Genomic DNA, 27,424 nt, shown 5'->3' with positions numbered 1-27,424 from the left:
CCAGTAGGCTGAAGCCAGTAGGCTGGAGCCAGTAGACTGAAGCCAGTAGACTGAAGCCAGTAGACTGAAGCCAGTAAACAGAAGCCAGTAAACAGAAGCCAGTAGACTGAAGCCAGTAGGCTGGAGCTGTTCTGAAGCCAGTAGGCTGGAGCTGTACTGAAGCCAGTAGACTGAAGCCAGTAGACTGAAGCCAGTAGGCTGGAGCTGTACTGAAGCCAGTAGGCTGAAGCCAGTTGACTGAAGCCAGTAGACTGAAGCCAGTAAACAGAAGCCAGTAGACTGAAGCCAGTAGGCTGGAGCTGTTCTGAAGCCAGTAGACTGAAGCCAGTAGGCTGGAGCTGTACTAAAGCCAGTAGGCTGAAGCCAGTAGACTGAAGCCAGTAGGCTGGAGCTGTACTGAAGCCAGTAGGCTGGAGCCAGTAGACTGAAGCCAGTAGACTGAAGCCAGTAAACAGAAGCCATTAGACTGAAGCCAGTAGGCTGGAGCTGTACTGAAGTCAGTAGGCTGGAGCCAGTAGACTGAAGCCAGTAGACTGAAGCCAGTAAACAGAAGCCATTAGACTGAAGCCAGTAGACTGAAGCCAGTAGGCTGGAGCTGTACTGAAGCCAGTAGACTGAAGCCAGCAGGCTTGAGCCAGTAGACTGAAGCCAGTAGACTGAAGCCAGTAGACTGAAGCCAGTAAACAGAAGCCATTAGACTGAAGCCAGTAGACTGAAGCCAGTAGGCTGGAGCTGTACTGAAGCCAGTAGACTGAAGCCAGTAGGCTGGAGCTGTACTGAAGCCAGTAGGCTGAAGCCAGTAGACTGAAGCCAGTAAACAGAAGCCATTAGACTGAAGCCAGTAGACTGAAGCCAGTAGGCTGGAGCTGTACTGAAGCCAGTAGACTGAAGCCAGTAGGCTGGAGCACACAAACTAGAACTGGACCATATGGATATAAATCCATACCACAATAAATGACCTGAATTGATGCGATAACGATAAACAGAACGATTAGTTTATAATATTAATCTGCACCACAGTTATTTTATTATCCTTTAAACTACTACTGCTAGTGTGATGGTTGTACTACCATCAATTGTCCCATTAACAATCACCTATATTAGCAAACTTCTTTCATTGAAAACTTCACATTTCTCTAGTATAGGCTACTTATCCTAATGAACCATATCAGCAAAATGCCTTAGGTAAGTTATCGGTATAGTCAGTGTCGATCATTTACGGTTTATCTTCCCAACAGAGCCAACCTTCATCCCAAACAGAGATGGCATCCAGCCAGCCATCTCACCTACCATACCCTCCACTAGCCCTCTTTCATCTCATCCCACCTCACCAGACACACACACACACCAAGCCAGCCGTCCCACCTACCTCACACACCCCCGAGGCCTCACACCGACACCCCCGACTGCTCCTCTGTCTCTCAGAATGGGAGCCGGTCGCGTCTGTGTGGCCAGGACAATATCCCTCTACTTACTACGCCCGGTGGAGAGCTGCCACGAACAATGTCCCCTCTCTCACTGTGGAGTCCATCACCACCCCCCACACACACACACACACACACACACACCGAACAGCAGTCAACAAATCACAGAGCTCTCCACCGAGAGAGAGAGAGAGAGAAAGGGAGCGGGAAAGAGGGAGACGGTTCACTGTCAGAGAGGGGGTAACGGGGGTAGGGGGTTTGACAAGAGAGGTGGGGAGAGATAGCTCAAGAGGAATGGAGAGATCAGAGGAATGGAGATATCAGAGGAATGGAGATATCAGAGGAATGGAGAGATGGGAGGAATGGAGAGATGGGAGGAATGGAGAGATGGGAGGAATGGAGATATCAGAGGAATGGAGATATCAGAGGAATGGAGATATCAGAGGAATGGAGAGATCAGAGGAATGGAGATATGGGAGGAATGGAGAGATCAGAGGAATGGAGAGATCAGAGGAATGGAGATATCAGAGGAATGGAGATATGGGAGGAATGGAGATATCAGAGGAATGGAGATATGGGAGGAATGGAGAGATCAGAGGAATGGAGAGATCAGAGGAATGGAGATATCAGAGGAATGGAGATATGGGAGGAATGGAGAGATCAGAGGAATGGAGAGATCAGAGGAATGGAGATATCAGAGGAATGGAGATATGGGAGGAATGGAGATATCAGAGGAATGGAGAGATCAGAGTGAATAACCAGTGTAACCAGAGTAACCAGGTGGTGAATCGCATCTCTGCATGTCTGGCAGACATATCAGTGTGGATGACGGATCACCACCTCAAGCTGAACCTCGGCAAGACGGAGCTGCTCTTCCTCCCGGGGAAGGACTGCCCGTTCCATGATCTCGCCATCACGGTTGACAACTCCATTGTGTTCTCCTCCCAGAGTGCTAAGAACCTTGGCGTGATCCTGGACAACACCCTGTCGTTCTCAACTAACATCAAGGCGGTGACCCGTTCCTGTAGGTTCATGCTCTACAACATTCGCAGAGTACGACCCTGCCTCACGCAGGAAGCGGCGCAGGTCCTAATCCAGGCACTTGTCATCTCCCGTCTGGATTACTGCAACTCGCTGTTGGCTGGGCTCCCTGCCTGTGCCATTAAACCCCTACAACTCATCCAGAACGCCGCAGCCCGTCTGGTGTTCAACTTTCCCAAGTTCTCTCACGTCACCCCGCTCCTCCGCTCTCTCCACTGGCTTCCAGTTGAAGCTCGCATCCGCTACAAGACCATGGTGCTTGCCTATGGAGCTGTGAGGGGAACGGCACCTCCGTACCTTCAGGCTCTGATCAGGCCCTACACCCAAACAAGGGCACTGCGTTCATCCACCTCTGGCCTGCTCGCCTCCCTACCTCTGAGGAAGTACAGTTCCCGCTCAGCCCAGTCAAAACTGTTCGCTGCTCTGGCACCCCAATGGTGGAACAAACTCCCTCACGACGCCAGGTCAGCGGAGTCAATCACCACCTTCCGGAGACACCTGAAACCCCACCTCTTTAAGGAATACCTAGGATAGGATAAAGTAATCCTTCTAACCCCCCCCCCTTAAAAGAGTTAGATGCACTATTGTAAAGTGGTTGTTCCACTGGATATCATAAGGTGAATGCACCAATTTGTAAGTCGCTCTGGATAAGAGCGTCTGCTAAATGACTTAAATGTAAATGTAAATCAGAGGAATGGAGATATCAGAGGAATGGAGAGATCAGAGGAATGGAGATATCAGAGGAATGGAGATATCAGAGGAATGGAGATATGGGAGGAATGGAGAGATCAGAGGAATGGAGAGATCAGAGGAATGGAGATATCAGAGGAATGGAGATATGGGAGGAATGGAGAGATCAGAGGAATGGAGAGATCAGAGGAATGGAGATATCAGAGGAATGGAGATATCAGAGGAATGGAGATATGGGAGGAATGGAGAGATCAGAGGAATGGAGAGATCAGAGGAATGGAGATATCAGAGGAATGGAGATATGGGAGGAATGGAGATATCAGAGGAATGGAGATATGGGAGGAATGGAGAGATCAGAGGAATGGAGAGATCAGAGGAATGGAGATATCAGAGGAATGGAGATATGGGAGGAATGGAGAGATCAGAGGAATGGAGAGATCAGAGGAATGGAGAGATGGGAGGAATGGAGAGATCAGAGGAATGGAGAGATCAGAGGAATGGAGATATCAGAGGAATGGAGAGATGGGAGGAATGGAGAGATCAGAGGAATGGGGAGATCAGAGGAATGGGGAGATCAGAGGAATGGAGATATCAGAGGAGGAGAACAGAGGAATAATGAGAGGTGATGGAGATATAGACAAGACTGTACCGACAAGACTGTCTCATGGAGGAGGCTCCATTTAATCTCTGATGTTAAAACAGCATTACCAGCCAGAGCAGCTGCCAGTCTGTCACTACACTACTATAGTGAGTCCTGCTGCCAATCTGTCACTACACTACTATAGTGAGTCCTGCTGCCAGTCTGTCACTACACTACTATAGTGAGTCCTGCTGCCAATCTGTCACTACACTACTATAGTGAGTCCTGCTGCCAGTCTGTCACTACACTACTATAGTGAGTCCTGCTGCCAGTCTGTCACTACACTACAATAGTGAGTCCTGCTGCCAGTCTGTCACTACACTACTATAGTGAGTCCTGCTGCCAGTCTGTCACTACAGCACTGTAAAATTGTACACAAAACATAAACCACAACATTTAACCCCAGGGGTTCTCCTCAGCATCCCACTAACCTAGAAATCCCATCCCCATTGGTTTCAACCATAGAGTCTAGCAATACACTACACTACATCATTGGTTCTCACTGGCATCATTGGTTCCCACTGGCCCTGAACTCTCTGTTGTCTGTGGTATACGTGCTGTATGTCCTACTCTGAGGTCATTACTGAGGGTATCTACTACAGTGTGTTGTAGCCTGTCTGCCTCTCCTCTGATCGAGGTCCCCATATATAGGTCACGGTTGACATTAGACTGACAGATCTATGTCATAGCCTACACATAACATGTCTGGGGGGGAAACTCACAGAAATGAGCACAATGGCTGAAGAATTGACAGTTCATTTCTTTATTTACTGTGATACCTTTTATAGAGTGTACAGTAGAGTAGAATAGGTCTTTCGAAAAACCCTGGGCCGTGTTGTGTATGGTTAACCGCATGGGAGGCTAGTGGTTAAATAGGGCAATGTTCATGCTGGGTGAACAACACACTTACAATGTAAAGCCTTCTGCTAAATGCGATGCAACAACTGTAAATATGGCTAAAGAAGAATTTAAATAACTTTGAGAAGCTGTGTACTGTACTGTGATATGAATTGGCCAATGTGTTGTTTTAGAGGAACGGTGTACGTGGAATAACCTTCATATGGTTATCTTTACTTAATGATATGAGTACACACACAAACAGTCAGGCTGAGAGGGTTGAGTAACGAGAGGCTTCAAGAGCCTTCTGGCGATCTCTAAGATATGTTTTTTTTTTCTCAAGTGGAAAAATAGGTCTGACACTTAATTAGCAAACAAGGTCAGAGTCTGGACACGTCCCCTAACACACACACACACACACACACACACACACACACACACACACACACACACACACACACACACACACACACACACACACACACACACACACACACACACACAGGGCCTGGACCCAGATACCCTGTGTGTCTCTTCTACTGCTCCACATAATAACAACAGATCTGAGAGAGAGAGAGAGAGAGAGAGAGAGAGAGAGAGAGAGAGAGAGAGAGAGAGAGAGAGAGAGAGAGAGAGAGAGAGAGAGAGAGAGAGAGAGAGAGAGAGAGAGAGAGAGAGAGAGAGAGAGAGAGAGAGAGAGAGAGAGAGAGAGAGAGAGAGAGAGAGAGAGAGAGAGAGAGAGAGAGAGAGAGAGAGAGAGAGAGAGAGAGAGAGAGAGAGAGAGAGAGAGAGAGAGAGAGAGAGCGAGAGAGAGAGAGAGAGAGAGAGAGAGAGAGAGAGAGAGAGAGAGAGAGAGAGAGAGAGAGAGAGAGAGAGAGAGAGAGAGAGAGAGAGAGAGAGAGAGAGAGAGAGAGAGAGAGAGAGAGAGAGAGAGAGAGAGAGAGAGAGAGAGAGAGAGAGAGCGAGAGAGAGAGAGAGAGAGAGAGAGAGAGAGAGAGAGAGAGAGAGAGAGAGAGAGAGAGAGAGAGAGAGAGAGAGAGAGAGAGAGAGAGAGAGCGAGAGAGAGAGAGAGAGAGACATACGCAGACGCAGTGTGTGCGTGTGTGTGTGTGCAGTAAGTGCCAGTCGGCTGGATTGTAAAGAGGAGATGAGGACAGCCTCTCCATCCCCGCAGCAGAGTGGTCCTTTCTCCCTTCCAGACACTCCATGAGTCGTGAGGAATGGGGCATGTCACTCCAAGATCTACTGTATACACACACATATCACATCACAGTAGCTAGCAGGCTAACCAGAAGACCTAACTCTGTGACTGGCACGGCCCAGGCACAACAATACACTTTTCAGTCGGTGGGGACAGAGATGGCTTTGTGACATGAGCGATGGCCATCTCAAAACCACTATTTATTAGAAATTCAAGACCTTGACAGATACCGTGACAGATACCGTGACAGATACCATGTCAGATACCGTAACAGATACCGTGTCAGATACCGTAACAGATACCGTGTCAGATACCGTGACAGATACCGTGTCAGATACCGTGTCAGATACCGTGACAGATACCGTGTCAGATACCGTGTCAGATACCGTGACAGATACCGTGTCAGATACCGTGTCAGATACCGTGACAGATACCGTGACAGATACCGTGACAGATACCGTGTCAGATACCGTGACAGATACAGTGACAGATACCGTGACAGATACCGTGACAGATACCGTGACAGATACCGTGTCAGATACCGTAACAGATACCGTGTCAGATACCGTGACAGATACCGTGACAGATACAGTGACAGATACCGTGACAGATACCGTGACAGATACCGTGACAGATACCGTGTCAGATACCGTAACAGATACCGTGTCAGATACCGTGACAGATACCGTGACAGATACCGTGACAGATACAGTGACAGATACAGTGACAGATACCGTGACAGATACCGTGTCAGATACCGTGACAGATACCGTGACAGATACCGTGTCAGATACCGTGACAGATACCGTGACAGATACCGTGACAGATACCGTGACAGATACCGTGACAGATACCCTGACAGATACCGTGTCAGATACCGTGACAGATACCGTGACAGATACAGTGACAGATACCGTGACAGATACCGTGTCAGATACAGTGACAGATACCGTGACAGATACCGTGACAGATACCGTGACAGATACCCTGACAGATACCGTGTCAGATACCGTGACAGATACCGTGACAGATACCGTGACAGATACCGTGACAGATACCCTGACAGATACCGTGTCAGATACAGTGACAGATACCCTGACAGATACCGTGTCAGATACCGTGACAGATACCGTGTCAGATACAGTGACAGATACCGTGTCAGATACCGTGTCAGATACCGTGACAGATACCGTGACAGATACCGTGTCAGATACCGTGTCAGATACCGTGACAGATACCGTGTCAGATACCGTAACAGATACCGTGTCAGATACCGTGACAGATACAGTGACAGATACCGTGACAGATACCGTGTCAGATACCGTAACAGATACCGTGACAGATACCGTGACAGATACCGTGACAGATACCGTGACAGATACAGTGACAGATACCGTGACAGATACCGTGTCAGATACAGTGACAGATACCGTGACAGATACCGTGACAGATACAGTGACAGATACCGTGACAGATACCGTGTCAGATACCGTGACAGATACCGTGTCAGATACCGTGACAGATACCGTGTCAGATACCGTGACAGATACCGTGTCAGATACAGTGACAGATACCGTGACAGATACAGTGACAGATACCGTGACATATACTGTGACAGATACGACAAGTAAGCAGTAATTAAGTACTGCAAACGTGATGCATAGCAGACTCATAAACTCTGAGTTTACAGTATTGATTTGATTCATTATGGCCTTACATCACCTGGATTCTTTTTGACTGTAAGGACTCTCAAGGGGCCTGATTCAGAGTTGAGATCAGCGTGAGCAAATATGACTTTCGTGGAAACCATTCAACGATATCAAGAAACATCACCATCCATATAGGGTATATCTGTCTGGTTCTGTAGGCTGGATCTGATTGTTCCAGTAGGCTGGATCTGATTGTTCCAGTAGGCTGGATCTGATTGTTCCAGTAGGCTGGATCTGATTGTTCCAGTAGACTGGATCTGATTGTTCCAGTAGGCTGGATCTGATTGTTCCAGTAGGCTGGATCTGATTGTTCCAGTAGGCTGGATCTGCTTGTTCCAGTAGGCTGGATCTGATTGTTCCAGTAGGCTGGATCTGATTGTTCCAGTAGGCTGGATCTGATTGTTCCAGTAGGCTGGATCTGATTGTTCCAGTAGGCTGGATCTGATTGTTCCAGTAGGCTGGATCTGATTGTGACCTTGCTCTCTATCTGTTTTGTGATTTCCTGCTGTTGATTTCCTGTCCTGTGCCAGATTGCCATCCCAGGGGGAACCTGTAGACACTCCGGTTGGGCTGGTGTCATCTGGTTGTCCTGTCACAGCACACACAGTCGCTCACAGATAGGCCAGACAAGGCCGGGAGAAGAAATAGACAGTCGCTCACAGATAGGCCAGACAAGGCCGGGAGAAGAAATACACAGTCGCACAAAAACAGGCTGGGAGCAGACACAGACACACAAACACGTACACACAAAACCACACACACACACACATTCACTGAAACCACACACATACATACATACACACACAACCAAACACAACCACACACACACAGCCACACACACACCACAAACGACTGGAGGGTTGAGGAACAGCAGGGTTGAAGGAACGACTGGAGGGTTGAGGAACAGCAGGGTTGAAGGCACCACTGGAGGATTGAGGAACAGCAGGGTTGAAGGCACCACTGGAGGGTTGAGGAATAGCAGGCTTGAAGGCACCACTGGAGGGCTGAGGAACAGCAGGGTTGAAGGCACGACTGGAGGGTTGCGGAACAGCAGGCTTGAAGGAACGACTGGAGGGTTGAGGAACAGCAGGGTTGAAGGAACGACTGGAGGGTTGAGGAACAGCAGGCTTGAAGGAACGACTGGAGGAGTGAGGAACAGCAGGCTTGAAGGCACCACTGGAGGGTTGAGGAACAGCAGGCTTGAAGGAACGACTGGAGGGTTGAGGAACAGCAGGGTTGAAGGCACCACTGGAGGATTGAGGAACAGCAGGGTTGAAGGAACGACTGGAGGGTTGAAGAACAGCAGGGTTGAAGGCACCACTGGAGGGTTGAGGAACAGCAGGCTTGAAGGAACGACTGGAGGTTTGAGGAACAGCAGGGTTGAAGGCACCACTGGAGGATTGAGGAACAGCAGGGTTGAAGGAACGACTGGAGGGTTGAAGAACAGCAGGGTTGAAGGAACGACTGGAGGGTTGAAGAAGTGCAGGATGGAAGGTCCCACTGGAGGGTTGAGGAACAGCAGGGTTGAAGGGACGACTGGAGAATTGAAGAAGAGCAGGATGGAAGGACCCACTGGAGAGTTGATGAACAGCAGGTTTGAAGGCACCACTGGAGGGTTGAGGAACAGCAGGTTTAAAGGACCCACTGGAGGTTTGAGGAACAGCAGGGTTGAAGGCACCACTGGAGAGTTGAGGAACAGCAGGCTTGAAGGACCCACTGGAGGTTTGAGGAACAGCGGGGTTGAAGGCACCACTGGAGGGTTGAGGAACAGCAGGTTTGAAGGACCCACTGGAGGTTTGAGGAACAGCAGGGTTGAAGGCACCACTGGAGAGTTGAGGAACAGCAGGCTTGAAGGACCCACTGGAGGTTTGAGGAACAGCAGGGTTGAAGGAACCACTGGAGGGTTGAAGAACAGCAGGTTTGAAGGAACCACTTTTAACGTTGTATTTATCCTACATTTTTCAAGCAGCTGGATCTCAGATGATTCTTAGAAACTATAGGAGGAACCAAACAGGAACTGGTCTCCCAAAGCCTTCATAGCTAAAGTGATATGGTGATTTTCCACAACCCAGACACGCAGCAGCAGCAACACAACAAACAGACACCACGTCAGCTGGGTGGCAGATTATTCTTTGACAAGTCTAAGGGGAAATAAACTGATCTCTAACCATAAGGGAGGAATCATGATCTTCTTTGATCAGTAGAATTAGATCAGACAGTAGGATGGGAGGGGGTGGTGGGTCTGTCTAGGATACCACTGGACCACTGGCAGCAGGGAGGGTGATAGATATTCTAATGGACATCTCTAAAACAGTGATAGATATTAGAATGGACATCTCTATAACGGTGATAGATATTATAATGGACATCTCTAAAACGATGATAGATATTATAATGGACATCTCTATAACGGTGATAGATATTATAATGGACATCTCTAAAACGATGATAGATATTATAATGGACATCTCTATAACGGTGATAGATATTATAATGGACATCTCTAAAACGGTGATAGATATTATAATGAGCATCTCTAACACGATGATAGATATTATAATGAACATCTCTAAAACGATGATAGATATTATAATGAGCATCTCTAAAACGATGATAGATATTATAATGAGCATCTCTAAAACGATGATAGATATTATAATGAGCATCTCTAAAACATTGATAGATATTATAATGAGCATCTCTAAAATGGTGATAGATATTATAATGAGCATCTCTAAAACGTTGATAGATATTATAATGAGCATCTCTAAAACGGTGATAGATATTATAATGAGCATCTCTAAAACGGTGATAGATATTATAATGAGCATCTCTGAAACGGTGATAGATATTATAATGAGCATCTCTAAAACGTTGATAGATATTATAATGAGCATCTCTAAAACGATGATAGATATTATAATGAGCATCTCTAAAACGTTGATAGATATTATAATGAGCATCTCTAAAATGGTGATAGATATTATAATGAGCATCTCTAAAACGTTGATAGATATTATAATGAGCATCTCTAAAACGGTGATAGATATTATAATGAGCATCTCTGAAACGGTGATAGATATTATAATGAGCATCTCTGAAACGGTGATAGATATTATAATGAGCATCTCTGAAACGGTGATAGATATTATAATGAGCATCTCTGAAACGGTGATAGATATTATAATGAGCATCTCTGAAACGGTGATAGATATTATAATGAGCATCTCTGAAACGGTGATAGATATTATAATGAGCATCTCTGAAACGGTGATATATATTATAATGAGCATCTCTAAAACGGGCATCAAGCTGAGTTGTTTTCTCTCTATTAAATCTATTAAATCTATTAAATCTCAATTTACATCTGAACCTCTTTAACTATTAATTAAACCAACTCCAACTCAATAAATCACAGTCAGTGTTACTCCCATAACGGGTTAAATATGGAGAAAATTACACCAATAAATAAATAATATCAAAAACAAGTTCTAACAAGCTCTTCAGATCAGATTAGTAGAGGTTCCACTTTGTGGACTTGGGTTCTTGTCTGGCCTAGTTTTTATGTAATTAAAATTTTTAAGACCTGTGTCTGAGGTTGTTGTTACAGTATTTTATTTTGTGATAAAATGGTAAAAGAGCAACTGTCTTCCTCCCCAAGGCTCTGAAGTGAACAAGACAAAGAATGCCTTGTGTTTGTATTGACTACTGAGTGCCTGACCAAAACCCTCTGAAGTGGCAACATGTATATTCATGTGGATCCATCACCATGATGACATTCCTCTCATCCTGTGCAGTCTCTTTGAGACATTGAACCACAAATCCTCCTCAGTTCAGCAACCAGGGTCGGGGTGGGGTCAGTTCAATTTTAACTCAGGCAATTCAGACAGGAAGTAAACTGAAATTCCAAGTCGAATTCCAATTTTAGGCTAGTTATTGATAGCTAGGCTTGGTTTCCATCATGAGTGTCCACCAGATTGTTTTCAACTGTCATGTCTTTCCTAATCAATGCAGATTAAGGGAAGGAGATGAGGAAAGGGCAGATTAAGGGAATGAGGAGAAGGCAGATTAAGGGAAGGAGACGAGGAAAGGACAGGTTTTTAAGCAATAGAGACAGAGCCTTGTTCTTAGGCTGTCTCTATTCACTGCTGATACATGGCCTCAGTGCCACCCCCCCCCCCCCCCCCCCCACCCCCCCCCATCTTTAAAAACAGTGTGTGTTCAGAATAGCAATGCGCAATTAGCTCTGGCTGGGACCAGGCCTATGAGACCTGAGTCAACATCCGTCCACTAGCTGTTTCTGGCCCAGTCACACAGTCACAGTGTTGGACCCACGGCTCACCATACTGTGTAGGTGTATTGTTAGAACCCTTTCCACTACAGCGCTAGTCTGACTCACACAGGAATACAGTATGTGTAAAGGTAGATGCTAAAAGAGTCCTGTGAAAATAGATGACATCATGTCAGACCAGGGTTATCCAACACCACAGTGTTGTGGTGCATGGTGATATAACATCAATTTAATCACCTACATCATATGGAAAACTTGGAAAGCTGAAAAGCTGATATGAAATATATCTTGGGCGCAGGTATTGTAACACATGAAAAATATGAAAAACACCTCCCTTGCACCATATTGAAGATAAACAGAAATGTGGGACATCCTGATTACCAGATTACTATTTTATATAACAGTGTAATCTTCCAACAGCAAACAGTATGGGTCTATTTCTAAAATAAAACCTGAGTTGCACCAACCATGCTGTACACTGCCTGCGTCCAAAATGGCACCCGAAAGTAGTGCAGGGTAATACAGTAATACAGGGCTCTGGTCAAAGGTAGTGCACTATACAGGGCTCTGGTCGAAGGTAGTGCAATATACAGGGCTCTGGTCGAAGGTAGTGCACTATTCAGGGCTCTGGTCGAAGGTAGTGCACTATACAGGGCTCTGGTCGAAGGTAGTGCACTATATAGGGCTCTGGTCGAAGGTAGTGCACTATTCAGGGCTCTGGTCGAAGGTAGTGCACTATACAGGGCTCTGGTCGAAGGTAGTGCACTATACAGGGCTCTGGTCGAAGGTAGTGCACTATATAGGGCTCTGGTCGAAGGTAGTGCACTATTCAGGGCTCTGGTCGAAGGTAGTGCACTATACAGGGCTCTGGTCGAAGGTAGTGCACTATACAGGGCTCTGGTCGAAGGTAGTGCACTATTCAGGGCTCTGGTCGAAGGTAGTGCACTATACAGGGCTCTGGTCGAAGGTAGTGCACTATACAGGGCTCTGGTCGAAGGTAGTGCACTATACAGGGCTCTGGTCGAAGGTAGTGCACTATATAGGGCTCTGGTCGAAGGTAGTGCACTATTCAGGGCTCTGGTCGAAGGTAGTGCACTATACAGGGCTCTGGTCGAAGGTAGTGCACTATACAGGGCTCTGGTCGAAGGTAGTGCACTATTCAGGGCTCTGGTCGAAGGTAGTGCACTATACAGGGCTCTGGTCGAAGGTAGTGCACTATACAGGGCTCTGGTCGAAGGTAGTGCACTATACAGGGCTCTGGTCGAAGGTAGTGCACTATACAGGGAATAAAGAGCCATTTGGGATACACAAACTGTGTCAAATCACCATCCTTCTGATTCCTGCAGTTGAAATAGAACCACACTAAAGTAGGTTAAGGGATGTTTTACACACTATTCTGCATCATGAAAGACAGATGGGGTTTTGTTGAGTGTCTAGGACCTTTCCTCTGAGACACATACTGTATACTGCTGCAGCATGGGTTCCAATCAGACACACTCTCACATATATCTGTCTGTCTGTCTGTCTGTCTGTCTGTCTGTCTGTCTGTCTGTCTGTCTGTCTGTCTGTCTGTCTGTCTGTCTGTCTGTCTGTCTGTCTGTCTGTCTGTCTGTCTGTCTGTCTGTCTATCTAGCTCTCTCAGTCTCTCGCGCTTTATCCAATATCCAATAGTGCAGGTCCCCATATTGCCATTAGGATTTCCTGTCCCCATGCTGTGTGATATTAGAGAGAGGCATCATCAGGAAGTGAACAGATAATGATGTCAGAGAAGATACCCATCTCACTACCAACAGTCTAGTCTCCACCAGACACACACACACACTTATACGCACACACACACACTTATACGCACACACACACACACACACACACGTCTCCACCAGAAAAATCCAGCATCAGAGACCAACATCAACCCATCGGCGGCGTCTGGTGTCCGCCATTGGGCGGCAGCAGTAAATAACAATAGCGCGGCTATATACAGGGGGTACCGGTACAGAGTCAATGTGCGGGGGCACCGGTGTCGAGGTAATATGTACATGTAGGTAGAGTGCATAGATAATAACAGAGAGTAGCAGCAGCATAGAAGGTGGGGGGCAATGCAAATAGTGTAGGTAGCCATTTGATTAGCTGTTCAGGAGTCTTATGGCTTAGGGGTAGAAGCTGTTTAGAAGCCTCTTGGACCTAGACTTGGTGCTCTGGTACTGCTTGCCGTGATGTAGCAGAGAGAACAGTCTATGACTAGGGTGGCTGGAGTCTTTTAACATTTTTAGGGCCTTCCTCTGACACCGCCTGGTATAGAGGTCCTGGATGGCAGGAAGCTTGGCCCCGGTGATGTACTGGGCCGTACGCACTACCCTCTGTAGTAGAGGTCGACCGATTAATCGGCATGGCTGATTAATTAGGACCGATTTCAAGTTTTCATAACAATTGGTAATCTGCCTTTTTGGATGCCGATTATGGTCGATTATCAAATCAAATCAAATGTATTTATATTTATATTCATACATCAGCTGATATCTCAAAGTGCTGTACAGATACCCAGCATAAAACCCCAAACAGCAAGCAATGCAGGTGTAGAAGCACGATTACATTGCAATCCACGAGGAGACTGCGTGACAGGCTGACCACTTGTTACACGAGTGCAGCATGAAAAGGACCTTGTGTCTGCAAGGAGCCAAGGTAAGTTGCTAGCTAGCATTAAACTTATCTTATAAAAACAATCAATCTTAACATAATCACTAGTTAACTACACATGTTTGATGATATTACCAGGTTAACTAGCTTGTCCTGCGTTGCATATAATCACTGCGGTGCCTGTTAATTTATCATTGAATCACAGCCAACTTCAACTTCACCAAACGGATGATGATTTAACAAAAGCGCATTCGCGAAAAAAGCACAATCGTTGCACAAATGTACCTAACCATAAACATCAATGCCTTCCTTAAAATCAATACACAGAAGTATATTTTTTAAAACCTACATACTTAGTTAAAATAAATGCATGTTAGTAGGCAATATTAACTAGGGAAATTGTGTCACTTCTCTTGTGTTCAGTGCAAGCAGAGTCAGGGTATATGCAGCGGTTTGGGCCGCCTGGCTCGTTGCGGACTGTATAAAGACAGGATTTCTTCCTAGCAAAGACCGTAATTAATTTGCCAGAATTGTACACAATTATAACATAACATTGAAGGTTGTGCAATGTAACAGCAATATTTAGACTTAGGGATGCCACCCGTTAGATAAAATACGGAACGGTTCCGTATTTCACTGAAAGAATAAACGTCTTGATTTCAAAATGATAGTTTCCGGATTTGACCATATTAAATGACCAAAGTCTCGTATTTCTGTGGGTTTACTATAATTAAGTCTATGATTTGATATTTGATAGAGCGGCCTGACTGAGTGGTGGTAGGCTGCAGCAGGCTCGTAAGCATTCATTCATTCACTTCGGTCCGCAGGTACTATAACTTTTCATTACATTTCATTACATTTCATTATAGTACAACGGTTTGAGTTGTCTAATCTTAGCAATTTCTTCTTAGCTAGCTACATAGCCGTCTTTGTATCAAAGATAATTGCGTAATTATCGTATTTCGTCGTCCTAACGCAGTCTACACTGCTATCTGCCCAGCAGCTAGCCAGCTAGCAAACGTCCACCGTCTACCGAATAGCAGCACTGTAGAAACTATTACACTCAACTGAACGACTTGATTAGTGTAGTGTTAGCTAGCTACATAGTTGTCTTTGCGGTCTTCGTATCCAAGATAATTGTGTAGTTTAGAGTGTGTAGTTTTAGAGTGATTATCTTAATTTACCGAGGTTAGCTAGCCAGCTATTTGTCGTCCTTAACGTAGGAGACACTGCTAGCTAGCCAACAGCTAGCCAACGTCTACCGAATAGAACTTCCGCACTCAACAACCCGGTCGCATTCCGCTTCGCTCCACAGGTAGTATCACATTTTCATTTCATTTCATTACAGTACAACGGTTTGATTTGTTTGATCGTAGCTAGCTACATAGCTAGCTACATAGCCGTCTTTGTATCAAAGATAATTGTGTAGTCTAGAGCGATTTTCTAGGTTAGCTAGCCAGCTATTGTCGTTCTTTTAACGCAACGTAACGTAATCAACACTGCTAGCTAGCCAGCTAGCCCCCGAATAGCAGCACTGTAGAAACTATTACACTCAACGGAACGACTTGATTAGTGTCGTGTCAACAACGCAGCCACTGCCAGCTAGCCTACAAAGTCAACAACGCAGCCACTGCCAGCTAGCCTACTTCAGCAGTACTGTATCATTTTAATCATTTTAGTCAATAAGATTCTTGCTACGTAAGCTTAACTTTCTGAACATTCGAGACGTGTAGTCCACTTGTCATTCCAATCTCCTTTGCATTAGCGTAGCCTCTTCTGTAGCCTGTCAACTATGTGTCTGTCTATCCCTGTTCTCTCCTCTCTGCACAGACCATACAAACGCTCCACACCGCGTGGCCGCGGCCACCCTAATCTGGTGGTCCCAGCGCGCACGACCCACGTGGAGTTCCAGGTCTCCGGTAGCCTCTGGAACTGCCGATCTGCGCCCAACAAGGCAGAGTTCATCTCAGCCTATGCCTCCCTCCAGTCCCTCGACTTCTTGGCACTGACGGAAACATGGATCACCACAGATAACACTGCTACTCCTACTGCTCTCTCTTCGTCCACCCACGTGTTCTCGCACACCCCGAGAGCTTCTGGTCAGCGGGGTGGTGGCACCGGGATCCTCATCTCTCCCAAGTGGTCATTCTCTCTTTCTCCCCTTACCCATCTGTCTATCGCCTCCTTTGAATTCCATGCTGTCACAGTTACCAGCCCTTTCAAGCTTAACATCCTTATCATTTATCGCCCTCCAGGTTCCCTCGGAGAGTTCATCAATGAGCTTGATGCCTTGATAAGCTCCTTTCCTGAGGACGGCTCACCTCTCACAGTTCTGGGCGACTTTAACCTCCCCACGTCTACCTTTGACTCATTCCTCTCTGCCTCCTTCTTTCCACTCCTCTCCTCTTTTGACCTCACCCTCTCACCTTCCCCCCCTACTCACAAGGCAGGCAATACGCTCGACCTCATCTTTACTAGATGCTGTTCTTCCACTAACCTCATTGCAACTCCCCTCCAAGTCTCCGACCACTACCTTGTATCCTTTTCCCTCTCGCTCTCATCCAACACTTCCCACACTGCCCCTACTCGGATGGTATCGCGCCGTCCCAACCTTCGCTCTCTCTCCCCCGCTACTCTCTCCTCTTCCATCCTATCATCTCTTCCCTCTGCTCAAACCTTCTCCAACCTATCTCCTGATTCTGCCTCCTCAACCCTCCTCTCCTCCCTTTCTGCATCCTTTGACTCTCTATGTCCCCTATCCTCCAGGCCGGCTCGGTCCTCCCCTCCCGCTCCGTGGCTCGACGACTCATTGCGAGCTCACAGAACAGGGCTCCGGGCAGCCGAGCGGAAATGGAGGAAAACTCGCCTCCCTGCGGACCTGGCATCCTTTCACTCCCTCCTCTCTACATTTTCCTCTTCTGTCTCTGCTGCTAAAGCCACTTTCTACCACTCTAAATTCCAAGCATCTGCCTCTAACCCTAGGAAGCTCTTTGCCACCTTCTCCTCCCTCCTGAATCCTCCTCCCCCCCCCCCCTCCTCCCTCTCTGCAGATGACTTCGTCAACCATTTTGAAAAGAAGGTCGACGACATCCGATCCTCGTTTGCTAAGTCAAACGACACCGCTGGTTCTGCTCACACTGCCCTACCCTGTGCTCTGACCTCTTTCTCCCCTCTCTCTCCAGATGAAATCTCGCGTCTTGTGACGGCCGGCCGCCCAACAACCTGCCCGCTTGACCCTATCCCCTCCTCTCTTCTCCAGACCATTTCCGGAGACCTTCTCCCTTACCTCACCTCGCTCATCAACTCATCCCTGACCGCTGGCTACGTCCCTTCCGTCTTCAAGAGAGCGAGAGTTGCACCCCTTCTGAAAAAACCTACACTCGATCCCTCCGATGTCAACAACTACAGACCAGTATCCCTTCTTTCTTTTCTCTCCAAAACTCTTGAACGTGCCGTCCTTGGCCAGCTCTCCCGCTATCTCTCTCAGAATGACCTTCTTGATCCAAATCAGTCAGGTTTCAAGACTAGTCATTCAACTGAGACTGCTCTTCTCTGTATCACGGAGGCGCTCCGCACTGCTAAAGCTAACTCTCTCTCCTCTGCTCTCATCCTTCTAGACCTATCGGCTGCCTTCGATACTGTGAACCATCAGATCCTCCTCTCCACCCTCTCCGAGTTGGGCATCTCCGGCGCGGCCCACGCTTGGATTGCGTCCTACCTGACAGGTCGCTCCTACCAGGTGGCGTGGCGAGAATCTGTCTCCTCACCACGTGCTCTCACCACTGGTGTCCCCCAGGGCTCTGTTCTAGGCCCTCTCCTATTCTCGCTATACACCAAGTCACTTGGCTCTGTCATAACCTCACATGGTCTCTCCTATCATTGCTATGCAGACGACACACAATTAATCTTCTCCTTTCCCCCTTCTGATAACCAGGTGGCGAATCGCATCTCTGCATGTCTGGCAGACATATCAGTGTGGATGACGGATCACCACCTCAAGCTGAACCTCGGCAAGACGGAGCTGCTCTTCCTCCCGGGGAAGGACTGCCCGTTCCATGATCTCGCCATCACGGTTGACAACTCCATTGTGTCCTCCTCCCAGAGCGCTAAGAACCTTGGCGTGATCCTGGACAACACCCTGTCGTTCTCAACTAACATCAAGGCGGTGGCCCGTTCCTGTAGGTTCATGCTCTACAACATCCGCAGAGTACGACCCTGCCTCACACAGGAAGCGGCGCAGGTCCTAATCCAGGCACTTGTCATCTCCCGTCTGGATTACTGCAACTCGCTGTTGGCTGGGCTCCCTGCCTGTGCCATTAAACCCCTACAACTCATCCAGAACGCCGCAGCCCGTCTGGTGTTCAACCTTCCCAAGTTCTCTCACGTCACCCCACTCCTCCGCTCTCTCCACTGGCTTCCAGTTGAAGCTCGCATCCGCTACAAGACCATGGTGCTTGCCTACGGAGCTGTGAGGGGAACGGCACCTCAGTACCTCCAGGCTCTGATCAGGCCCTACACCCAAACAAGGGCACTGCGTTCATCCACCTCTGGCCTGCTCGCCTCCCTACCACTGAGGAAGTACAGTTCCCGCTCAGCCCAGTCAAAACTGTTCGCTGCTCTGGCCCCCCAATGGTGGAACAAACTCCCTCACGACGCCAGGACAGCGGAGTCAATCACCACCTTCCGGAGACACCTGAAACCCCACCTCTTTAAGGAATACCTAGGATAGGATAAAGTAATCCTTCTCACCCCCCCCCCCCCCCCCTTAAAAGATATAGATGCACTATTGTAAAGTGGCTGTTCCACTGGATGTCATAAGGTGAATGCACCAATTTGTAAGTCGCTCTGGATAAGAGCGTCTGCTAAATGACTTAAATGTAAATGTAATGTAATTCATTCAAACTTTACTGCGTTAGACAGCAGCTCTTATCAATGTTTGAAGCACAGCGCTGTTTATGACTTCAAGCATATCAACTCCAGAGATTAGGCTGGCAATACTAAAGTGCCTATTAGAACATCCAACAGTCAAAGGTATCTGAAATACAAATGGTATAGAGAGAAATAGTTGACGCGTCATAATTCCTATAATAACTACAACCTAAAACTTCTTCACTGGGAATATTGAAGACTCATGTTAAAAGGAACCATGTTCTGAGCAAGGAACTTAAACGTTAGCTTTTTTACATGGCACATGTTGCACTTTTACTTTCTTCTCCAACACCGTGTTTTTGCATTATTTAAACCCTGTTCCTCAATGTGATCAAGACTAAGGAGATGATTGTGGACTAGAGGAAAAGGAGGACCGAGCACGCCCCCATTCTCATCGACTGGGCTGCAGTGGAGCAGGTTGAGAGCTTCAAGTTCCTTGGCTTCCACATCACCAACAAACTAACATGGTCCAAGCACACCATGACAGTCGTGAAGAGGGCACTACAAAATCTATTCCCCCTCAGGAGACTGAAAAGATTTGGCATGGGTCCTCAGATCCTCAAAAGGTTTTACAGCATCACCATCGAGAGCATCCTGACGGGTTGCATCACTGCCTGGTACGGCAACTGCTCAGCCTCCGACCGCAAGGCAGTCGGTGGTTTTACTTAGGCACTACAGAGTAGAGGTCGACCGATTATGATTTTTCAATGCTGATACCGATACCGATTATTGGAGGACCAAAAAAAGTCGATAAAGATTAATCGGACGATTTTATATATATATATTTGTAATAATGACAATTACAACAATACTGAATGAACAATGAACACTTTTATTTTAACTAAATATAATACATGAATAAAATCTATTTAGTCTCAAATAAATAATGAAACATGTTCAATTTGTGAGTCAGTACATACTGTAGTCTACATAGTGATACATAGTGAGTCAGTACATACTGTAGTCTACACAGTGATACACATTGAGTCAGTACATACTGTAGTCTACATAGTGAGTCAGTACATAGTGTAGTCTACATAGTGATACACAGTGAGTCAGTACATACTGTAGTCTACATAGTGATACACAGTGAGTCAGTACATACTGTAGTCTACATAGTGATACATAGTGAGTCATTACATACTGTAGTCTACATAGTGATAAATAGTGAATCAGTACATACTGTAGTCTACATAGTGATACACAGTGAGTCAGTACATACTGTAGCCTACATAGTGATACATATTTGATTCTAATTTGTGAGGGAAAGTGAAACGGGTGGGCAGAGAATTGGATGCCTCCCAAAGGATGGTGAAGCACACAGTATCTGTAGTGAAGGGGTTCAGGCTGTATGACAGACTGGCTGGGTTATTTCTAACTATAAGACCTGTAATGACAGTGAATGGAGGAGAGGGCACAGAGAGGTGAGGCAGGTGGGGTAGAGACGGGGGGAGACGGGAGGAGGAGACAGGGGGAAGAGACGGGTAGAGATGGGGGGAGGAGACGGGGATGGAGATTTGTAGAGACGGGGGGAGGAGACTGGGGAGGAGACGGAGGAGGAGACTGGGGAGGAGACGGGGGAGGAGACAGAGGAGGAGACTGGGGAGGAGACGGGGGGAGGAGATGGAGGAGGAGACTGGTAGAGACGGGGGGGAGACGGAGGAGGAGACTGGTAGAGAAGGGGAAGGAGACGGGGAGGAGACGGGGAGGTAGATTGGTAGAGACGGGGGGAGGAAGATTGGTAGAGACGGGGGGAGGAGACGGGGAGGTAGATTGGTAGAGATGGGGGGAGGAGACGGGGAGGTAGATTGGTAGAGATGGGGGGAGGAGACGGGGAGATAGATTGGTAGAGACGGGGGGAGGAGACGGGGAGGTAGATTGGTAGAGACGGGGGGGAGGAGACTGGGGAGGAGACGGGGAGGTAGATTGGTAGAGACGGGGGGAGGAGACTGGGGAGGAGACGGGGAGGTAGATTGGTAGAGACGGGGGGAGGAGACGGAGGAGGAGACGGGGAGGAGACAGGGAGGTAGATTGTTAGAGACGGGGGGAGGAGACGGGGAGGTAGATTGGTAGAGACGGGGGGAGGAGACGGGTAGAGACGGGGGGAGGAGACGGGGGGAGGAGACGGGGAGGTAGATTGGTAGAGACGGGGGAGGAGACGGGGAGGTAGATTGGTAGAGACGGGGGGAGGAGACTGGGGAGGAGATGGGGAGGAGACAGGGAGGTAGATTGTTAGAGACGGGGGGAGGAGACGGGGAGGTAGATTGGTAGAGACGTGGGGAGGAGACTGGGGAGGAGACGGGGAGGTAGATTGGTAGAGACGGGGGGAGGAGACTGGGGAGGAGACGGGGAGGTAGATTGGGTAGAGACGGGGGGAGGAGACGGAGGAGGAGACTGGGAGGTAGATTGGTAGAGACGGGGAGAGGAGACGGGGAGGTAGATTGGTAGAGACGGGGGGAGGAGACGGGGAGGTAGATTGGTAGAGACGGGGGGAGGAGACGGGGAGGTAGATTGGTAGAGACGGGGGGAGGAGACGGTGAGGTAGATTGGTAGAGACGGGGGAGGAGACGGGGAGGTAGATTGGTAGAGACGGGGGGAGGAGACTGGGGAGGAGACGGGGAGGAGACAGGGAGGTAGATTGGTAGAGACGGGGGGAGGAGACGGGGAGGTAGATTGGTAGAGACGGGGGGAGGAGACTGGGGAAGAGACGGGGAGGTAGATTGGTAGAGACGGGGGGAGGAGACTGGGGAGGAGACGGGGAGGTAGATTGGGTAGAGACGGGGGGAGGAGACGGGGAGGTAGATTGGTAGAGACGGGGGAGGAGACGGGGAGGTAGATTGGTAGAGACGGGGGGAGGAGATTGGGGAGGAGACGGGGAGGTAGATTGGTAGAGACGGGGGTAGGAGACTGGGGAGGAGACGGGGAGGTAGATTGGGTAGAGACGGGGGGAGGAGACGGAGGAGGAGACTGGGAGGTAGATTGGTAGAGACGGGGGGAAGAGACGGAGGAGGAGACGGAGGAGGAGACTGGGGAGGAGACAGGGAGGTAGATTGGTAGAGACGGGGGGAGGAGACGGAGGAGGAGACTGGGAGGTAGATTGGTAGAGACGGGGGAGGAGACGGGTGAATCCACGCTGGCTGTTATCTCCTACACACATCTCCACAGTCACACTGTAGCATACACACAGTCACACTGTAGCATACACACAGTCACACTGTAGCATACACACAGTCACACTGTAGCATACACACAGTCACACTGTAGCATACACACAGTCACACTGTAGCATACACACAGTCACACTGTAGCACACACACAGTCACACTGTAGCATACACACAGTCACACTGTAGCATACACACAGTCACACAGGTCCTTACAGCAAGTTTGAAGGACACAGCGAAGAGTACTGCATCACACAGACACACAAACAAGCACACACACAAGCACACACACATACACACACACACACACACACACACGTTAATATGTGCAAACACACCCACTTCCTCAATCGCATAAACATAATAAATCGCATAAACATAACAACATCTCTGAATGTCAGTATGATGTTTCACTCAACTATAAGTCTGACTCATCATTATTGAAATGGACTCATAGCAGACAAGGATGTTTGATGTTGTTTGATGTTGCATGGCTGTAATGTTAGAACTTCATCTCTAGGCAACTTGCCGTTGCTAACTAAATATGCAATTAATATGAACAGCAGCATGCATTTGCAGAATTCAAAAGACGCTTTTTCCGGCTCCAAAACGGAAGAAAGGAAATGTCTTTAGGCAGTAATGAATAGGTCTTTGAGCACTGCATCGTAGTAATGTCAGAATATTTCACTCTGAACAATGTGGGCGGCACAGATGAACTGTATGGTGATATAGTTAGATGGAGAGAGAAACATATGTCTCTCTGTGGCAGGGGCATTCATGTGCTGTAGTGTTTCAGTGGGGATTTGTGAAGATGTGCTATGGCATTATGACACAGTAACATGCTGACCAGACCGGACACGTCGCGTGCGCGAGCGTCACAAAATAAATTTAGAAACCCATGTTATTCAGTTATTGCACCCACACTGCTTGCGCGCGCCAACGAGCGTCTGCGACACCAAGGGCTAAAATAGATGTCGTTCCTATTTCTGACGCAGATCGCGCTGCAAGTCCTGCCTCTCCCATCTCCTCATTGGTTTATAGAAGCAGGTACCCACGTGCCATCTCCTCATTGGTTATACCCACGTGGGTGATAGAAAGACGAAAACTGTTTTGCCGGTAGTCGTGGTAATACAATGACAGTTTAGATGCCAATCACCATATAATTTAAACGATGAAAAAGCCTGGAAGGAGGAGAGATGACTAGAAACGATTCGGTTGGCCGTTTTATATGTGGATTAATTGTCGGAGTAGAGGTCCTTGTGCATTTCAGGTAAAATAACAACTCAATGTTTATATCCCAGGACAAATTAGCTAGCAACAGCAAGCTAGCTAAACAGGACAAATTAACGTTAGCTAGCAAGTGCAAGCTAACTAGCTAAAATACCATACATGTTAAATGTTTTTTGACCTGTCCCCAAATTAATGTCATTGGTTCAGAGTTTGTTTTGATATTTTAACCTGCGTGACGTGATCGCGTTTGGTGTGGGGGGGGCAAAATAAATTTATGCACGATGGCGCACGCGCGCAGCCGGTTTGGGCAAGGTGTTAGATTACATCACAGACGGCCGACCAATCCTGGCCCAGATGTGACTCCATCACTCAAGCTAATGTCCTGTTGTTCTGTTGTGACCCGGCCTGACTCCATCACTCTAGCTAATGTCCTGTTGTTCTGTTGTGACCCGGCCTGACTCATCATTCTAGCTAATGTCCTGTTGTTCTGTTGTGACCCGGCCTGACTCCATCACTCTAGCTAATGTCCTGTTGTTCTGTTGTGACCCGGCCTGACTCATCATTCTAGCTAATGTCCTGTTGTTCTGTTGTGACCCGGCCTGACTCCATCACTCTAGCTAATGTCCTGTTGTTCTGTTGTGACCCGGCCTGACTCATCATTCTAGCTAATGTCCTGTTGTTCTATTGTGACCCGGCCTGACTCCATCACTCTAGCTAATGTCCTGTTGTGACCCGGCCTGACTCCATTACTCTAGCTAATGTTCTATTGTGACCCGGCCTGACTCATCATTCTAGCTAATGTCCTGTTGTTCTGTTGTGACCCGGCCTGACTCCATCACTCTAGCTAATGTCCTGTTGTTCTGTTGTGACCCGGCCTGACTCATCATTCTAGCTAATGTCCTGTTGTTCTGTTGTGACCCGGCCTGACTCCATCACTCTAGCTAATGTCCTGTTGTTCTGTTGTGACCCGGCCTGACTCCATCACTCTAGCTAATGTCCTGTTGTTCTGTTATGACCCGGACTGACTGCATCACTCTAGCTAATGTGCTGGTGTTCTATTGTGACCCGGCCTGACTCCATCACTCTAGCTAATGTCCTGTTGTTCTGTTATGACCCGGACTGACTGCATCACTCTAGCTAATGTGCTGTTGTTCTATTGTGACCCGGCCTGACTCCATCACTCTAGCTAATGTCCTGTTGTTCTGTTGTGACCCGGACTGACTGCATCACTCTAGCTAATGTCCTGTTGTTCTGTTGTGACCCGGCCTGACTGCAGCCAGGGGGCCACATCAATCCAAATGGCTCTGCTATTTAGTCAAGGACAAACACTTCTTTACCTTCCTTTATCCACTCTCATTGCGTATGCAGCGAGAGGCTGGTGGTGGCGTTTCAGACCCTTGAGAGTGGATCCAGTGGGAAACTCTTAGGGTAGGTAGCGTGAAACTGGAGCCCGAACTGTTTGTGGAGGCTCGCCTACATCGAATGCTAATGCGGCACACATCAATGGGCTCTTCTAAGGCCCAATTCTACCAGGGGGCCCCGCGGGCCAGGGACATCAAGTAGCAGCCAGCAGAGAGACAAGCTCTACACAAACACAAAGCAGCAGCAACACAGTGCAGGCCCACACAGCCCACGGCCGGGTCCGGGATACCAAGTAGCAGCCAGCAACAAGCACTTCACAAACACACAGCAGCAGCACAACACAGTGCACAGCCCTTCAGCACTGGGACAGCAGCCACAGGACAGGGGCTGGATTGGTGGTTTTACTCATGGTTAAGTTGTTGATCTGTGGTTTTACTCATGGTTAAGCTGTTGATCGGTGGTTTTACTCATGGTTAAGCTGTTGATCGGTGGTTTTACTTATGGTTAAGCTGTTGATCGGTGGTTTTACTCATGGTTAAGCTGTTGATCGGGGGTTTTACTCATGGTTAAGCTATTGATCGGGGGTTTTACTCATGGTTAAGTTGTTGATCGGGGGTTTTACTCATGGTTAAGCTGTTGATCGGGGGTTTTACTCATGGTTAAGTTGTTCTATCTTAGTCATTAACACTCTTTCTGGCCCTCATCCCCTCTCTCTCTCTCTCTTTCTCTCGCTCTCCCACTCGCTCTCTCTTTTTCAAGCCCCCCTCTCTCTCTCTATCTGCTCACTCTCTTCCTTTCTCGCTCCCTTTCTCTCTGGCTCTCTCTCTCTCTGGGCCTGATCATCTTTTGCAAACTCCATCTCTCTCTCTGCTGCTCTGTTCTTTCTCTCCCTGTCTGTTCTCAGCCACACTTTTGTACAACATCATAGCTCATTTAAAGGAACACCGGTGAAATGTAAATAAGTGTTAACTCAATAACAACCCAATGTTGGTCGTGACTTTCGTAATTCAAAATGCCAGTATTAAACATTAGCCCTGGCCTGGTGTTTTGTCGTACACAATGTGATCACAACCTCCACCACATCCATTCAACTGAGCACCACAACAACCTCTCACTGAAGAACGATGTGATTGAATGCTGAACCTTTTCAGAATGATCCAATAGCACAGTGTACGAACACCTCTCCAAATGATCCAAATAATCTTGTTAAGATGGGGAATCTAATAATGCACAGCTGGCTCCAGATGGAGGGAGTAAATTACCATGGTAGAACACCACACAGGCTTATATGAAAAATGGGGATAGCAGAGAGACTCGCAGAGCAGAACCTGAGTTCAAATACTATTTGAACATTATTTCATATAGAGTTGAAGTCAGAAGTTTTTCAGCCACTCATTAAAACTCATTTTTCAGCCACTCCACAAATGTCTTGGTAATAAACTATAGTTTTGACAAGTCGGTTAGGACATCTACTTTGTGCATGACACAAGTCATTTTTACAACAATTTTTACAGACAGATTATTTCACTTATAATTCACTGTATCACAATTCCAGTGGGTCAGAAGTTTACATATACACTGCTCAAAAAAATAAAGGGAACACTTAAACAACACAATGTAACTCCAAGTCAATCACACTTCTGTGAAATCAAACTGTCCACTTAGGAAACAACACTGATTGACAATAAATTTCACATGCTGTTGTGCAAATGGAATAGACAAAAGGTGGAAATTATAGGCAATTAGCAAGACACCCCCAAAAAAGGAGTGATTCTGCAGGTGGTGACCACAGACAACTTCTCAGTTCCTATGCTTCCTGGCTGATGTTTTGGTCACTTTTGAATGCTGGCGGTTCTCTCACTCTAGTGGTAGCATGAGACGGAGTCTACAACCCACACAAGTGGCTCAGGTAGTGCAGTTCATCCAGGATGGCACATCAATGCGAGCTGTGGCAAAAGGGTTTGCTGTGTCTGTCAGCGTAGTGTCCAGAGCATGGAGGCGCTACCAGGAGACAGGCCAGTACATCAGGAGACGTGGAGGAGGCCGTAGGAGGGCAACAACCCAGCAGCAGGACCGCTACCTCCGCCTTTGTGCAAGGAGGTGCACTGCCAGAGCCCTGCAAAATGACCTCCAGCAGGCCACAAATGTGCATGTGTCTGCTCAAACGGTCAGAAACAGACTCCATGAGGGTGGTATGAGGGCCCGACGTCCACAGGTGGGGGTTGTGCTTACAGCCCAGCACCGTGCAGGACGTTTGGCCTTTGCCAGAGAAC

General features: G+C 47.7%; 1 protein-coding gene across 3 annotated transcripts in view; it reads right to left on the bottom strand.

Moving 5' to 3' along the window:
• Positions 1-27,424, bottom strand: part of LOC139584308 (contactin-1a-like) — a 161,954-nt gene that overhangs the window by 113,490 nt on the left and 21,040 nt on the right. The window contains exon 1 of one of the 3 annotated variants that reach the window (XM_071416002.1): positions 1,370-1,457. The exons of the other annotated variants lie outside the window; for them this stretch is intronic. The gene's annotated coding sequence lies outside the window, so the exon portion shown is untranslated. Of the gene's footprint in view, positions 1-1,369; positions 1,458-27,424 lie in introns of those variants that run through there. 3 annotated transcript variants of the gene reach the window in all.

This window comes from Salvelinus alpinus, chromosome 9 (assembly GCF_045679555.1).
Source record: "Salvelinus alpinus chromosome 9, SLU_Salpinus.1, whole genome shotgun sequence".
NCBI classification, from domain to species: domain Eukaryota; kingdom Metazoa; phylum Chordata; class Actinopteri; order Salmoniformes; family Salmonidae; genus Salvelinus; species Salvelinus alpinus.
The sequence above is the reverse complement of the archived record's forward strand: the minus strand, read 5'-3'. Positions and strand labels throughout refer to the sequence as shown.